Source organism: Camelus ferus, chromosome 2 (assembly GCF_009834535.1).
Source record: "Camelus ferus isolate YT-003-E chromosome 2, BCGSAC_Cfer_1.0, whole genome shotgun sequence".
Lineage (NCBI taxonomy): Eukaryota > Metazoa > Chordata > Mammalia > Artiodactyla > Camelidae > Camelus > Camelus ferus.
The window spans coordinates 9,218,921-9,234,552 of NC_045697.1; the positions used below are offsets into that span (position 1 = coordinate 9,218,921).

Below are 15,632 nucleotides of genomic sequence, written 5' to 3' on the forward strand. Positions count from 1 at the left end.
TCCACTTAACTATGGTTTCTGGTTAAAATAATGCCAGAGATGCTACCTCCTCCAAACACACACACACAAACACACACACACACACACACACACACACACACACACACACACCCTGAAGGATTTACAGCCTTACCTTGCTTGTGAATTTATTGGACTCTGTGGCATAAAAGGCAGAAGTATGACGTATTCTCTTGTACCTTAATCTACACAAAACGTCAAAGTGCCTGCAAAAAATCCATCCCAGACATCACTAACAACATTCCCTTGGAGACTGCTGGAGTCAGCAGTTTCTCAGATCACTGTATTTTAGAGACCTTCAGATTATCAGGATGATTTACTAGGTCGTTAAGGTAATGCTTGGATTTGCTAAGCAATGCAGATTCCCTTCCTTCTGCCACTGAGAACTGTCTGGTCAGATTTTCCATGTTGCTCCTAGAAAAGGCACTAGCCTGGAAGTCAGGGATCTGGGTTCATGAATCTTTCATTCAAGATTACAGTCTGTGTGCCTTCCATCCAAAGGGACCATTCCTGTCCCATGTGGTCAATGGTCAATCAGGGAGGACATCCTGACCATGGCTCTCTTATTTATTTATCACTGAAAAATATTGATTAAACTTTTTCTGTGTGTCTAGCACATTTCTTGTTGCAGGTGAACAAACCAAATCCCTGCCCTCATGGAGCTTACATTCTACTGAGACAACAGACAATGGGCAATTATCAGTATACATTTATACTAAGTCAGACAATAAAGAAAATATCAAAGGGTCAGGGTAATGGGATGTACTTGGGAGCATTTTCTATTTAGGTCAGTTTTTCAGGAAAGGTCTTTCTGCTAATGTGATACTTAAACAGAGACCTGAGTGGATTGAATGTCTAGATGTTAATATACCTGGGACACACACTTTCTGGGCAGAGAAACTGCAAGTAAAAAGACATGATATGCAAGAGTGCCTAACATGTTGAAGGAAAAGCACAGAGGCCGGGTGGCAGAAGCAGGGTGAGTAAGGTGGGTGCGGTGGGAAATAAAAGATTTGAGAGTAAGAGGTCCAAGCCAATGAGAAGAATTTTCTTTTCATCTGAGTAAGATGGTACTTCATGGAGGCTGACATGACTTGTTTATCAAATGAGTCACTCTTGTTGCTGTGCAAAGAACCCCACAGAGCAGGGGTAGAAGCAGAGAGAGCAGGGAAGGGGCTGCTATCACAACAACCCAGATGAAAGACGACAGTAATTGGGACTGCTTACTGAGCACTTATCAAGGATTAGGGTCCAGGCATCCTTTAAAGTGCTTTCCATGTGTGTCAATTTACAAGTACTCACAATAGTTTTATGAGGTAAGCACTAATGCTGCGTCTATTTTAGAGATGAGAAAACTGAGGCATAGAGAGTTTAAATAATTGGTGCAAGCCACACAGGTCATTGGTGAGTTGGACTAGTATTGTGACCTTGGAACTGATTGGATGCCAACAGGATGTGCTGATGGATTTTTTTTTTTTTTTTTACTATTTCAATAATCATAGCTCCCACTTATTAAATACAATATGCTGACTTCAGGTCTAGGCTCTTAACATAAATTACCTCATGTAACTTTCCCAACCATTTTATAAATTGGCTACTGTTATTCTCCACAATTTACAGTTGTGGAAATAGAGTTAGAAAATTTGAATGATTTTGTTAACAGTCATAGCTGGCAAGTGCGTGAGGTTTGTCTGACTTCATAGCCTAAGTGACCAGGCACTGGACTTCCCCACCCTTCCCCTTGCCTGCTTCTCCATTCCTATATTTACTCAGGACCTTTGCATCAGTCTCTAGTCTTTGAACTTGAGAATTTGATTTGCTTTAGATGTTACTCCCTACAAGGACCTTTTTCTTTTTCTTTCTTTTTCAGTTTTTACTCTGTATTTTCTATATCATATCATATCATATCATATATCATACCGTATCCAGTTATATGTACTGTGGACTGAATTGTGTTACCCCATATTTATATGTTGCTGCCCTAACACCCAACATGATGGCATTTGGAGATGGGAGTCTTTGGGAGATAATTAGAGTTAGATAGGTAATGAAATGGTCCCATGATGGGACTAGTGGTCTTGTAAGAAGGGACATCAGAGAGATCGCTCTCTCTCTTCATCATGTGATGATGCAGTGAGAATGCAGCCATCTGCAAGCCAGGGAGAGAGTCCTTACCAGAACCCAACCGCGCTGGCTTCCCAATCTTAGACTTTCAGACTCCAGAACTGTGAGAAAATAAGTTTCTGTTGTTTAAGCTGTCTATGCTATTTTGATGTGGCAGATTGAGCAGACTAAGAAAATATGTATCATATAATATCATGTACAATATAATTATATATGATGTGTTATATAATAATTTATCATATCTATTTTCTGTTAGTGTATTCTTTTTTTGTCTGCCTGCTTCATCATTTATCTCTTGCATATTACCTAGCACATAGTAGGCATACAATAATATTTGGTGGGTGCATAAATGAATGAATGAATGAACCTAATTCCAGCCACCCTAAATAACCACCATTCTTAATGAATGGATTTGCCAACTTGGCTCCAGTGCCATTTGCTCAGTGTCTCTAGGGAGCCTTCCTTTGGATCCAGAGCAAGATCCAACCCATTAGCTCCTCAGTCCAACCAATGCATTTAGTCCATCAACATTCCCTGAGCTAATCCCAGGTCTGTAACTACCTCCCTCAAGGATCTTGGGCAAGTCATTTCCCTCCTTGAGCTTCAGCTGCTGCTTCATGACCGAGTGAAACTCTGAGCCAGATAAAAAATCATCATCTGAGACAAGATTAAAATTGCAAAGAGCAGGATACATCAGGAAATCTTCCAAGTCAGTAATTCACCCTGGGAATAAAGTGGTAATTCTCTGTCCAGAGCTGTGGACCTGGGGACAGAGAAGGCTGCCTGATTGCCTCCAGCTGCCAAGCTCCAAGTCTGGGAAACTTGTCAAACCCTAAGCTGTGCTTTGTAATCTCTTTCAACAGGCTGCTCATATAGAGACGGTGTGGATCGATTTGTGGTGCTAGAGTGCTTGCACCCTTTCCGGAGGGGCAGTGCACTTGAATATTTAACAAGGCAGGTAATAGTCCTAAATGGGGGGTGGAATTGAGTTGGGTGGTTTGGGTCAGCCACGACCTGGATTATAAAACTGAAAAGAGAAGATGGACATTTTTTATTGATTCGAGGCCAGTTTTTTTCTTACTTTATTTGCTGCTTTAAATCTATGTACTTTGCTCCTAGTGGCTTCCTGTCTGGATAATAGAAAAACACTTTCTGTAAGTGTTTAACTTGACAGGCCTCCATTTGTACCTGGGCTGCCAAGAGCCACTTGTGGCTCTCATCCTGTATGTTTACAAGTCTCTATATGTCCAGAATTCATTTGTTTATCCAGCAGCTGTTCATCCATCCATTCGTCTATTCAGTCAGCTTTGACTGAGTTCTTAGTATGTGCATGAAAAAAAATCTTGCTCTTTGCAAAAAATATGAATAAAAATGTTTCTGCTCCAAAGAAGGTCTGATAGAGTGGGCACACTAAACAGGAGACACTAGCAATGTATTGTGTGATGTGTGCACATCCCTCCAGAAAGAATGGACACAATTCAGCCTGACTCGGATTGGCTGCCAAGTAAGCCATTTCAGCATATATGTCTCTGAGTTGTTCTCCACTCCTTTTATCTCAACACTCAGTTGTCAAGTAGGCAAGTAGCTGAATATCTTGGGGAGTCTGCTTCCCAAACTTAGTTGATTAGACTAGATTTTAGTAGGTTCCCTGGCATCCAATCAAAACGACCTTCTAGAAATCTAGTCTTTTCTTTGCCAGGGAGGTGGTGTTTCAGAGTGGCTAAGAGACTGTCTTTGAAGTCAGACAGTTTGAATTCAAATTCTGAATCAACTCTGGAAAAATACTGGGAACTCTTTTTATACTAAAAAGGGGAGGGGGTGTGGTTGGTTGTTGCAAACTTCTTGGTGTCAGAATACTTCGTTCTTGTAGCTGATAAGTCAGCTTAGCCAGGCTATACCACCTGCCCCGGAATTTCTCTTCTGTTTTATGTTTCCAGCTGGGCTGGGCCACAAGGAATATTCTCTCAGGAGAATTAGGGAGTGGGAAGGGAGGCTGTAGCCATCTTATAGCAATACAGAATTTTTCCATTATTTAAGCAAATACTAGTCTTAGTGTTTCTGTATAGGGATTTTATCAATGTGATATAAAGTTCCAAAGTCATTGATTATTTTTAGTTAATCAAAAGAGAGACCATTGTGGGTGGGTGTGACTTAATCAGGTGGAAGCCCTTTAAAAGGAGACTAGGGTCTTCTTGACAATCAGATACTCCAAGCATTGTGCGGGCTGACATTCCTCTCCTGAATCTTCCCTTCCTAACTGCCTGCCCAGGCTTGCTTAGCCAGTCCCTAGAATGGTGGAAGCCTATTTCCTATTCCCTGTGCGTGTGTATATGTACTTACACACACAACCCCTGTATATATGAATATTCACATATATGACAAGTACAATGCACATATGTATATATTCACACATGTGTATATGTATATATACATGCATGTGTGTGTATACATACTACATATGTACTGTATATATACTATGTATATCTGATTCTGTTACCAAGTCCAAAATTCTGCTCACTGCATGACAGGCCAATGAATTGGGCAGGAGACAAGGTGTTGGGGCAGGAATAATGACTTTATTTGGAAAGCCATCAGACTGAGAAGATGGGAAAATAATGACCTACAGAACCATCTTCCCTAAGTCAGAATTCAGGCTCTTTTTATACTAAAAAGGAGTGGTTAGTTGTTGCAAACTTCTTGGTGTCAGAATCCTTTGTTCTAGCAGCTGTCTACGTAGGTCAGGTCATAATGCCCCTGTAAATCTCCAACAAGACAAATGTTATTCTCTGTTTGTCTCTATATGAATGGGAAAGTGTTATACCCTTAAAGGTCAGAATCTTGAGAATAGGCTCTCCTGTATATTTCCGTCTCTAGGCAACATTCTTGTACAAAAAGTGGAAAACCAGCATGACTATGCACAGGACCAGAGCACAGGGTTGGAGCTGAAGAAACAACTCTAATATGGAGTCAGATTTATTCTTCAATATTTTAATTCTGCTCCTCTAGTTGAAGCCTACCTAGTACTTGTAAGCATACATTGTAGTTCAGGCCAGAAGGCCTCCTGGAGGAAGTGAGTTGAAATATGAAGGATGAACAGAAATAGGAATGTGCTAGAAGGAAGCACTGTGTGTGGTCTGGGGCAGAGTGGGTGTGTCTAGAGATGGAAGGGGAGGAAGTGAGGTTGGAGATTTTGGCAGAGGCAAATGTTGAGCAACCATCAAATTATGGTGTTTCTTATTTTGTTTGTTTTAGTAAGACTGCACAGGGAATTAAGAAAGACAGGAATTTAGTTCCAGCAACTGCACAACAGGTGCCACAGAGAACTGAGCACCACTATTCAGGATACAACTGAAGTTCTGATAGTCTAATAAACACGTAATTTAGTTCCTCCATTTCCGCCACTTGTTACCTGCTCTTCCTTCTTAGTAATTCATTAACATCTCCACAACTCAAGACTTACATCTACTGCCTTTCTTTAGGTATTTCTCTACAACTTCCTCTTTGTACCATAGAGACTAACAGACGATATAATTTCTGGTCATGGGTTTGTCTGCCTCTATCAGGCTGTGATGAGAAAACAGCAATTCTGAGTTACTGCCTAGGCATTTTACCTTATGACAACCCTGCTCACACCCAGAGTGTGGACATTTACACAAGGACCTGAGCTTAGGACTCCTGCCCTAAGTGTCTGTTTCCTGGGGGCACCTTTTATTGTACTTTATTTTATTTTTTCATTTTTAATTTTTTTATTTGAAATGTAGCCAATTTACAATGCTGTTTATCTAAGAAAATGACACAAATGAACTTATTGTGAAACAGAAAAAGACTCACAGACATAGAAAGCAAACATATGGTTACCAGAGGGAAAGAGGGGATAAATGGGAGTTTGGGTTTTGCAGATACTAACTACTATGTATAAACTAGACAAACAACAAGGTCCTATTGTATAGTACAGGGAATTATATTCAGTATCCTGGGGCACGTTTTAAAATAACCATTTGGAGTCCAGCCCATGAAAAATTAGTGACCTCCTGTCCCAACCACCTTGGAAGTAATAGGTACTTTTTACTCTGCTTTCTGTCTCCTGCTCACTTGCTCATGACCTGAGACAGAGGACTGCTTTTCCCCTGGCTCATTGCAACCCCATTTCCCATTTCTAGTACTGGGAAGTAATAAACCTGTGACTTTACTTCCTTTATGTGAATATTGAAACTGCACCTTTTATCAGAACAACCCGGGTTTTTATTTCCTCAAAGAGGGGCTTGGATGCTAAGGGAGCTACTTACCAACCCCTTGTGGTGCGCTTGTGCCTCCTCGTTCAGCAGGTCATAATCTGCATCTCCTTAACTTAATACATCAGCGATGGGTCCTCCAAACACATAGCATTAACCAATGGAAATGTCTAGTTTCCGGTTCATTACAAACTGCTAAAACCCTTTTACCAAGATGTTTTCTTTGTATTGTCATGTTTTACTGTTATCTTCTTGGGAGGAGGGGAAAACAGTCTAATTTTTTTCCATGTATTTTTGTGTTAGAACACTTAATCCTTACAATTTTTGTGCAGAATACTCCAGTTGTTCTATTATAGAAATGTTCTCCCCATCCACTTCTTTTCCAATTGCCCCCAGTAAACATGAAGTTGCTATTTTACTTACTCTTCTAAATACGGTGCTTCCCTCATTTGTTCACTGCTCTGGCTCTGTGGTCTCTCCTTTATCGTGTGAAGGGATGGAATTTTTAAGTCCATTTTGGGAAAGAGTCATTTCCTCACTGGAGTCCATGTTGAAACAGGGGTTTCATTTTCCTTCCTTTGTAACATCATTAAATATTTTCTTAGGCTATCAAAAACCTGGAGTTTGATTATCGTATAGTTTGATTAGGGAGCAGAGTGTAGGCTTTGCCTCTAAGAACTTGTCTACATAGTGCAAGTTTCAACATTCAAAAGAGTAAGGACCAACAGTGAAGGCATTTCTCCTTAGTCAGAAATTCTTAGAGCCAATAAAGGACTCCTTTCCCCTCAAAACATGTGTCTCAGCCACAATTCTGCAGATGCAAAGGGCTACCGTGTAAATGAGCAAAATTTTTTTTTTCTGGAAGTGGCAATAATAGTAGTGTTACCATATATGGCCCGCATACTGCAAAAGCATGTTAAAATCATAATATTATCTTAATTAATAGAAGAGTATTTCTGTAAATAAAGTGCACAGTCGATGGCTGTGACACTATTCAGAGTTTTGTTATTTTTAAGTACCTGCAACTTTCTGTTTTAAGGTATTGTTCTGAGGAATGATCAGCTTTCAGAGTGTGTGCTCTGTTGAAGAATTTGTCTCTACCAAACCAGTATTTACATCATTGTCTTAGCTGTACTTTCTCTATGGTGACTAAGTGACCTTTGGATCATGCACCCTAGTTTGTGTTTGTGCAGTTTTGAAGAGAGTGAACCAAAAGGTAGTGAAGTTTCTTCCAGCTCTAAAATTCATGATAATCCTGAACACTGAAGCTCTTTAAGAACAAAAGTAGTATTAAAAAAATGGAGAAACAAAAGTCACTCTTCTTGGCCCTCAATAGAAAGCCCTATATACATCATTACCAACAACTACCTTTTATTGAGTGTTTGACATATCCAGGAACAGAACAAAACTTTGCACTTCCACACATTCATTAAATTCTCAGACCAGCCCTGGAAAGTATGATCCTTATTTGACAACTGAGTCAATAGAGGCTCACTGATAAAGCTTGCCTGGGGTCGCATGGCTAGAAAGTGCAAGAGTTTGAACTGGAACCTAGGACTCTCTGACGCTAAAGACTTTGTCCTTTACCAGTATTTTCTGCAGTCTCCCTGCCTTTGATCTCTCCTTCAACTAAGTGCCCTGTATGTAACACCTGAGCAAAAGGTGTTGAGACATGGTGGTCTTCCCCTAAAGGGGTTAAACCTTTGTAACTGTGAAATGTGGTATGCAGAGGCACCTGGAAGTCCTTCCATTTGTCACCCCAACTTGCTTTTTCCCTGTGTTTATGACACTTTTTAGTCAGACCTTAAAAATGGCAATATAGATTGGTTTTAGAAAGGCAATGCTTCTAAGCACAGAAATTCATCCTAACATGTTTTTACAGTTTGTTTGAAAGCTTCCATGTCCCCCTGGAAATAGTGGGTAAAGAAAAAAATATATACACTCAGGTTTCTGTGATTCCATCATGGGCTATCCAAGGGCCATTCAGAGACGTTCATTGTTTCCTTTGCCTCACCTTGTCAATATTTGATAATTGTAGGAGGTGACAGTAGGGAGAAAGCCAACCTCATTTGCAAGATTGCTGGAACCCACCTTCGTAATTACTAATGATGGAAGTAAAATCAAATGTTAGTGAAGTGATGGAAGCTGCATATCTGAACATAACAGCTGATTCAGGGACCAGGAGGTGTCAGAAAAGAAAGGGGTATCAGTTGCGTTCAAGACAATTAAAAGGTCCCTGTTTAAAGTCTTGGGGTTCTTAGAGCCTGTTTCAGTGGCTCCAAGTCTGATTTTTGTGTTTGGTGTGGTGTGGTTTGGTTTTTCATTCCAGCCTCCAGTCCCTTCAGCACTGCTAAGACTAGCATGGAGATCTCAAGGTATCCATCAAACATCATGTCACACCTCCCCAAACTTTGTTCCACACATTTCACACAGCTTTGATATTAAAAGTCACTGGGGAGTGTAAGCAAACAGAATGATTATAATAGTATAAAGTGGAAAGCAAAATCATTCTTAGATTTGAAGAAATGAAGTAACTTGCCTACTGCTTTTGCTGTACGGACTTGGGAAAATCACTTGGCCCCTGTAAGGCTTGCACTTCTCATTTGCAGAATGAGAATGTGAAAAAACTTGTCTTGGAAGCTTACTCTGTGCAAAAAGGGAAACGAAGCAGGTTAATAAAAATCCTATTGTAGATGCTGTATTTGGAAGGAGTGGAGGCAGCTTGGCACCTGGCTGCTTGTGTTAACTGGTTCTTTTATTTTTTATGTTCTGGGGCTTTGCTGACTCTGGAAAGACTGCGTCTTCCAGGGTTAGCCAATTCACCCACCAAGCACAGTTTTCAAATGCAAACTAACCAATCTAGACTCCATTCCCCAACCACCTCCTTTATTGGGTTCTCATACTTTGAGCCACTATTTACCTGCTTTAATCACTCCAGGTACCAGACATCTGGCCAGGCACCAAAAAACAGCTCCTCTGCTACTGAGCCTGCTGAAATTATTCAAACTCATCAGTTCCAAAGCTGTTTGGCTTGCCAGAATCCCTACGGCTACTGGGATCTATTTCTCTTTACCTTTTCTCTATTCACACAGACTCTTGTTCTCAATGGGCTTCTCATAGACAGGCCAAGATATCTTGCTATAGAATCGTGTTTCTCTGGTCATTTTATTCTGTCCTTCTATATGTGCCAGTGTGAAACTTACAAGAACCTGTTGCAGAGAGAGGCACACTTCTCACTTCCTGCACCGTCCTGCCAGCCAAAGTGATCCCTATGGGTACCTCTTCTGAAAGGAGCTCATTTAATCCAAGACTGGCAGTCCAACTCTACAGTCCAGGGGGTCTGGCAATGAGATGCTGGCAGGACTTACACAGTGAGATTTTAGGTCTGTTGACTTTTCTTCCCACCTCTTTCCCTCCCTTCCCTGGCATATACCATTTTAGAAAAAAATCATTCATTCACTTTAATGTCACAGCTCTGTGTCAGGCACTGTGCCCAGTACTAAAGATACAGACACAAATGAGTTGCTACCATTGCAGTCAGGACCGGTTGCTCCAATTGTTGGTCAAAATGAATAGCTGTGCATACGGATGTTCCCCTATTTCAAGTCTTAAATACTAAAACCTTCATTGTATACTATATGAGATCAGGGTTAGACTGTCTAGAAGGTGACCCACTGTTAAGGGGAGAAAGAAAAGCACATACAACATATGATATGAAGTAGGAGGTAAGGACCATGAGAAAAATAAAAGCTAAGTATAGCTGATATTTGCAAGAAGAGAGTATATATTTTGGGGAGGCAGGTGATATCAAAAATATCAAGAGAAAAAAGACTGTGAAGAAGTTTGCATTGAACAACTGATGTGATTTCAAAGTCATGAAATAAAAATGGAGAAGTTTTTAGAATAGTGAAGAAGCAAATCAACACATAGCATTATGAGTTGACCTATGTCCCTCCTTCCCCTAATACATATGTCTAATCGTAACCCCCAGGACCTCAGAATGTTACCTTATTTGGAGATAGGCTCTTTACAAAGGTAATCAAGTTAAAGTAAAGTCATTGGTGTGGCCTTTAATAAAAAATGACCTGTGTCCTTATCAAAAGGGGAAATTTGGACAAAGAGACAATGCACAGAGGGATGGCAATGTGAAGAAAGGTAACGAGAAGAGGCCACCTACAGTCCATGTAGAGAGGCATGATTCCCTCCCAGCTCTTAGAAGGAGCCAGCCCTGTTGACATCTTGATTATGAACTTCTAGCCTTCAGCACTAAGACAATACTTTTTCATTGCTTCAGTCCACTCAGGCTGTGCAAGCTTTTTATGGTAGCCCTAGCAAAGTGATGTGCATGGAGGTTGGGAAGTATACTTTGGGAGGGGGCAAGTAGAGCCTGGGGCATGTAACGTGGACTATATGAATAAGGCTGAAGAGACAGGATGGGCCACACTGATAATACCAGAGAGAAACAGTGTGCATTTAATTCAGTGGTCAGATGACATTTAAAGAACACTTCTGGGTAGGAAAGAGAAGTGTTAGAAGGAGGATCTAGTGTTAGTATATATCTAGAGTATATATATATACTGTATATATATTATATATATATAGTGTGTGTGTGTGTGTATGTGTGTATATATATAAAGCTTGAAATTACTACTCAAAGTTCTTGCTGCAAGTGTAAGGGATTTATTGAGAATTCTACTTAGCTATTGTCTTAGTCAGCTTGGGCCACCATAACAAAACGCCATGGACTCAGTTCTGGAGGCTAGAAGTCTAAGACTGAGATGCCAGCATAGCTGCTTTCTATGAGAGCTTTCTTTCTGGCTTGGAGATAGCCGCCTTCTTGCTAAGTCCTCACATGGCAAGAGACAGAGAACTCAGAGTCTCTGGTGTGTCATCTTATAAGGGCACTAATCCCATTCCGAGGGCCCCACCCACATGACCTAATCTAAACCTCATTATCTCCAAAGGCCACATCTCCAAATCTATGTTGGGAGTTAGGGCTGTGACTCTTTAATGTTGGTAGGACTCAAGTCAATCCACAGCATTGTAAAATGTCATTATACATTTCTCACCACAGATTTAACTGTGCTGTATTAAGTTATCCTTCCTACTATGATTTCAAAGATATATGATTTAAGAAAAAACATGAGCTGGAAAAAGAGGCAAATGGATGTTACCTTTCATTTTTAAAATGGGTATTTGAAAGTCAGTGTATAATAGTTTATTTAAAACAAGGAAGAAATAGAAGGATAAACTATTAATATAAAAAAAAGTTTATCCAAATTTTTGGTAAAGTATCTTGTCATTACAAGAAGCAAGGAATACTAGAATGTCCAGAATTACATTAAGGAGGATCAGGAGTCAAATCAGCAGCCCTGGGCAAAGAAAGGACAACTGAAGCGTCATTAAAGATAACAATTGTGATGTGTTCATATTCATTACATTTATTTAAATGCATTAGTAGGTAATAGACACAAAAAAGCAAAAAAAAATTGATCATTTTTCTGTATATTTTCCCATTATTATATATTTTGGAAGATACCAGTGAATCATCTTGTTATGTTGAAAGTTAGTAAATAAAGGGAAAGAATAAACTATTTATTTTGCCCTGTTTAACAACCTGTATCTCAGATTAACTAAATACCTGATGAAAGTAAATTTCTTCTTGTAGGAATATTTCAGCTAGTAAAGAAATTAGGAATGACAGAATATGACAACTTTTGTAACTGCTAATGGATTTTTGATTCATGGCAAGGATCATTCATGACTACTAAATCCCAAAGAGACAAAATGACACTGCATACCTCGTGAGAGTTACACAGTACCACCTGTGAAGTAATCTTGACCAAATATAAAACCTGAATCTTATGAAGTCTCTAGATATAAGCACCAACTAATAGGAACTATAAACAACCATGAAGACCCAATCACTAAGACCAGATTGTGGGGAACTCTACATACAGCACAGGGAGCTGTATTTCACATCTTGTAGTACCTATAACGAAAAAGAATATTTAAAAACCCATAGAAGTATTCTCTGTTATTTCTCTGAGGAGTCAACTTCCCTTATTTATTTTATATTCCTGTTCACACTAGATATGTGATTCCCACTCAGATCTAAACCACCTCCTCTTTTGCAAATTAGTGTGTATAAGACTTGAACATTCAAAACACTTCAAGAAACACAAAAGAAGGACTTTTTATCTACTTTGTTCATTACTCTGCCCTCACTGCCAAGAATATTTTCTGGAAATTAGTAACTGCTCAATTACTGTCTGTTGAATGAATGAATGAATGAATGACTCACTCATATTTAGTTAAGCATAAAGTTGAGATTTGACCCCATGTTTCTGATTTCCAACGTAGCTTAATTGCCACCTCACCAACATAGTAAACACTGTTGATTATCTGCCTCATACACACTGGTCCAACTGAGTGTACACCCCTAAGACAATTTCTAGCATGCCCTCAGCTTCCCACCTGAAGCATTCATTTTTTTTTCTCTTCTTCGCCTGGTGGTTTTCTTCTGTGGGTATGAGGGCACAGCCAGAGTGCATAGCCCCAGGAAAGCCCCAGGCGCAACCCTCAAGTAACGGGGCAAAGTGGGCCAGTGAACAAGTGCTCTAGCCTTTCCACCTTCTGATGGAGCAGTTCTAAAGTGTGATTCGTGTGGTGGTTCAGAGAACCCCAGGGGGAGAACTGAACCCAGTTTTCCACAATAGGTGTCTAGAGAAGTTTTAGGGAAACTTACTTAAGCTAACACGTTTGTGCCTTATCCTTGCGACTTCTGTGATCGCAACTTTCCACAGCGGAAAGGCATAGCTGTTCCAAAATCTTTATATACATTTATGCCTCACAAGCCCTTGTGAAGTAAGTGCTATTATTCTTAATTTAGAGGTGAGGAAGCTGAAGCTCAGAGAAGTTAACTACTTTATCCAGAATATACCTGAAGGTAGTATTGGGGGCCAAGATTTCCATCTAGCTCTGTCAAAACACAGTTGTCATATGCTTTCAGCAAATATAAAGTGGTACATTATTGCATTTCTGGGCTAAGGTGGTCAGAAGAGCTAAATTAAATTCTTGATTCAATAGTTGGTTTAAGAGTCTCAATTTCATCCAGTTCATTAGCAAGTATCTTATTTTTCATCATTCTGGTGCTTGTACTAAAGAAAAGATGTATATCCTATAAATCACTGCTTCTTGTCTTTTCACCATTCCTCTTAAGTTTTTAAGGAGCAAGATGATGGAAAATGAAAAAAAAAAAAGGGGGGAAAAAGAAATAGAGAAAGATAAAATCAAGTCTTTAAACAGTTTCAAACCTCAAAGCTATTTTGAAGATAAATGACATTCTGAAGGGATAAAGTTAATCTTGAACTTAAGACAAGCCCCTGGTTGGGTTTTCTGCTTGTCTTACTAATTTGATTTTGGCCTGGCAGTATTTTGTGCCATCAGACACATTTTCAAATCTGTGATCATATACTGGCATTAAGCACGTGTGCCCTATGTTTTGTTCAGGAGTAATAGTAAAACAATTGAAGAAAATATTAGCACAATGACTAGGGGCCTCCCTATAGAAGAATCAGAAGTGATCAAAGAGGGAGAAGATAAGTGGGAAACTGGAGGAGAATTTTCTCCAGGGGAAGATGTGAGACCCCTGGAGTCTGTGTAAATGGTACAGGGATTGTTACGAAGGCTGGATTTCAGCCCTGTTAATGCTTGGATCCATTATGTTAGTCATATCGACAGTCCTTTGGATTAGGAAGTAGGTGAGACCTGGGGAAAAGCAGTTTCCGTTAATCACTTCCATTCCACAAATACTAAGCATGCAATTCAACGACTTTCAACAAATACATCCATGCAGCCAACATCCAGATCAAGATTAAGAACATACCAGTACTCCAGAATGTTCTCTTGTGACCCTTCTCCACTCAATTCTTGAAAGTCTTAGACTTCTAGAAAAGGGGGAAGGGAGTAAATTTGCCTTGGGAAACCTGTTAGTATCATATATTGTTGGATTAACTTTAAGCTTTCATTGGGTTTTCTTTTCTTCCACTTTATTTCTCTAAAGATCTTTCTGTAGAATAAATATTATAACATCCACTTTGTACTTCTGGTAAGCAGAATTAGAAGATATCCCATAAGATTTCCTGATCCTGGTGTAACATGCCCTGTATAATCCCCAGGACTGTGAATATGATGAATTTTATTCCTGGTGTTATGTTAAATTATATGGCACAGTTGACCTTAATATATGAAGATTATCTGGGTGGGCCTGACCTAATCCCATTGGCCTTTTGAAAATAGATTTCCTCTGGCTGCTCACAGAAGAGGAAGTCAGAGAGATTCAAAACTTGAGAGGGGTTTAATGTGAGTGACATTCCCCACTGCAGAATGGAAGGGGCTGCATGGTCAGGACCGGAGAGCAGCCTAGAAGCAAAGGTGGCCCCCAGCTGACAGGCAACCTGGATGTTCGCACTTCAGGTCACCTGGGAGGGACTGAATTCTGCTAAGAACAAAAGTAAGCTTGGAAGTAGATTTACCCCAAGAGCCTTCAGATAAGAACTCAGACTGACACTTTGATTTCATCCTGTAATACCTTGAACAGGGAACCCAGCCATGTTATGAGGAAGTCCTAACCTACAGAATTGTGTGCTAATAAGTAGGTATTGTCCGAAGTCACCAAACTGTGGTAATTTGTTGTGCAGTTACAGAAAACAAATACCACATTATACTTAATATATGAGTACACTATAGATGTGTTATCTACAAGAACTCTTAATTGCATATTATCTCTTATTCCTGGACTTGGTGGAGTCAGAGTGAGAGGGTACTGCAAATTTGCATAGCCAAGAGCGTGAGTATAGATGGCAGTGGGTGAAGAATTTGGGATGATTTGCAACCCACCAAACATAGAAAGCACAGTTTTAAGAACTTAGTATGTATTTGTCTTATCTCAGAACTTAGGATGCTGCTTGGCCCAAAATAGGAAATATTTATTGAGTCATTTTGATTTTATTAACATAATAACATATGTTTTAGGGTCTCCTCAACTTTTATTTTCTTAAAAAAATCACTAAAGTCTTAAATAATCAAGAGTTGATTGTACTTTTTATGTACTTTTATTGTACTTTTAATATGATTTTTATGAACACTCATTTTTATCATATATTTGCTCTCTAGATTGCTGGAACAACAAACATTCTGTTGTTCTTGTGGCTAAAAGAACTTCACTCCTTATATGATGAATGAAAAGTAATCTCA

At 39.6% G+C, this 15,632-nt stretch overlaps 1 long non-coding RNA gene across 1 annotated transcript in view; it reads right to left on the bottom strand.

Annotated features, from left to right (window-relative positions):
* Positions 1–15,632, bottom strand: part of LOC116667985 — a 75,284-nt gene that overhangs the window by 29,080 nt on the left and 30,572 nt on the right. The window lies entirely within an intron of this gene.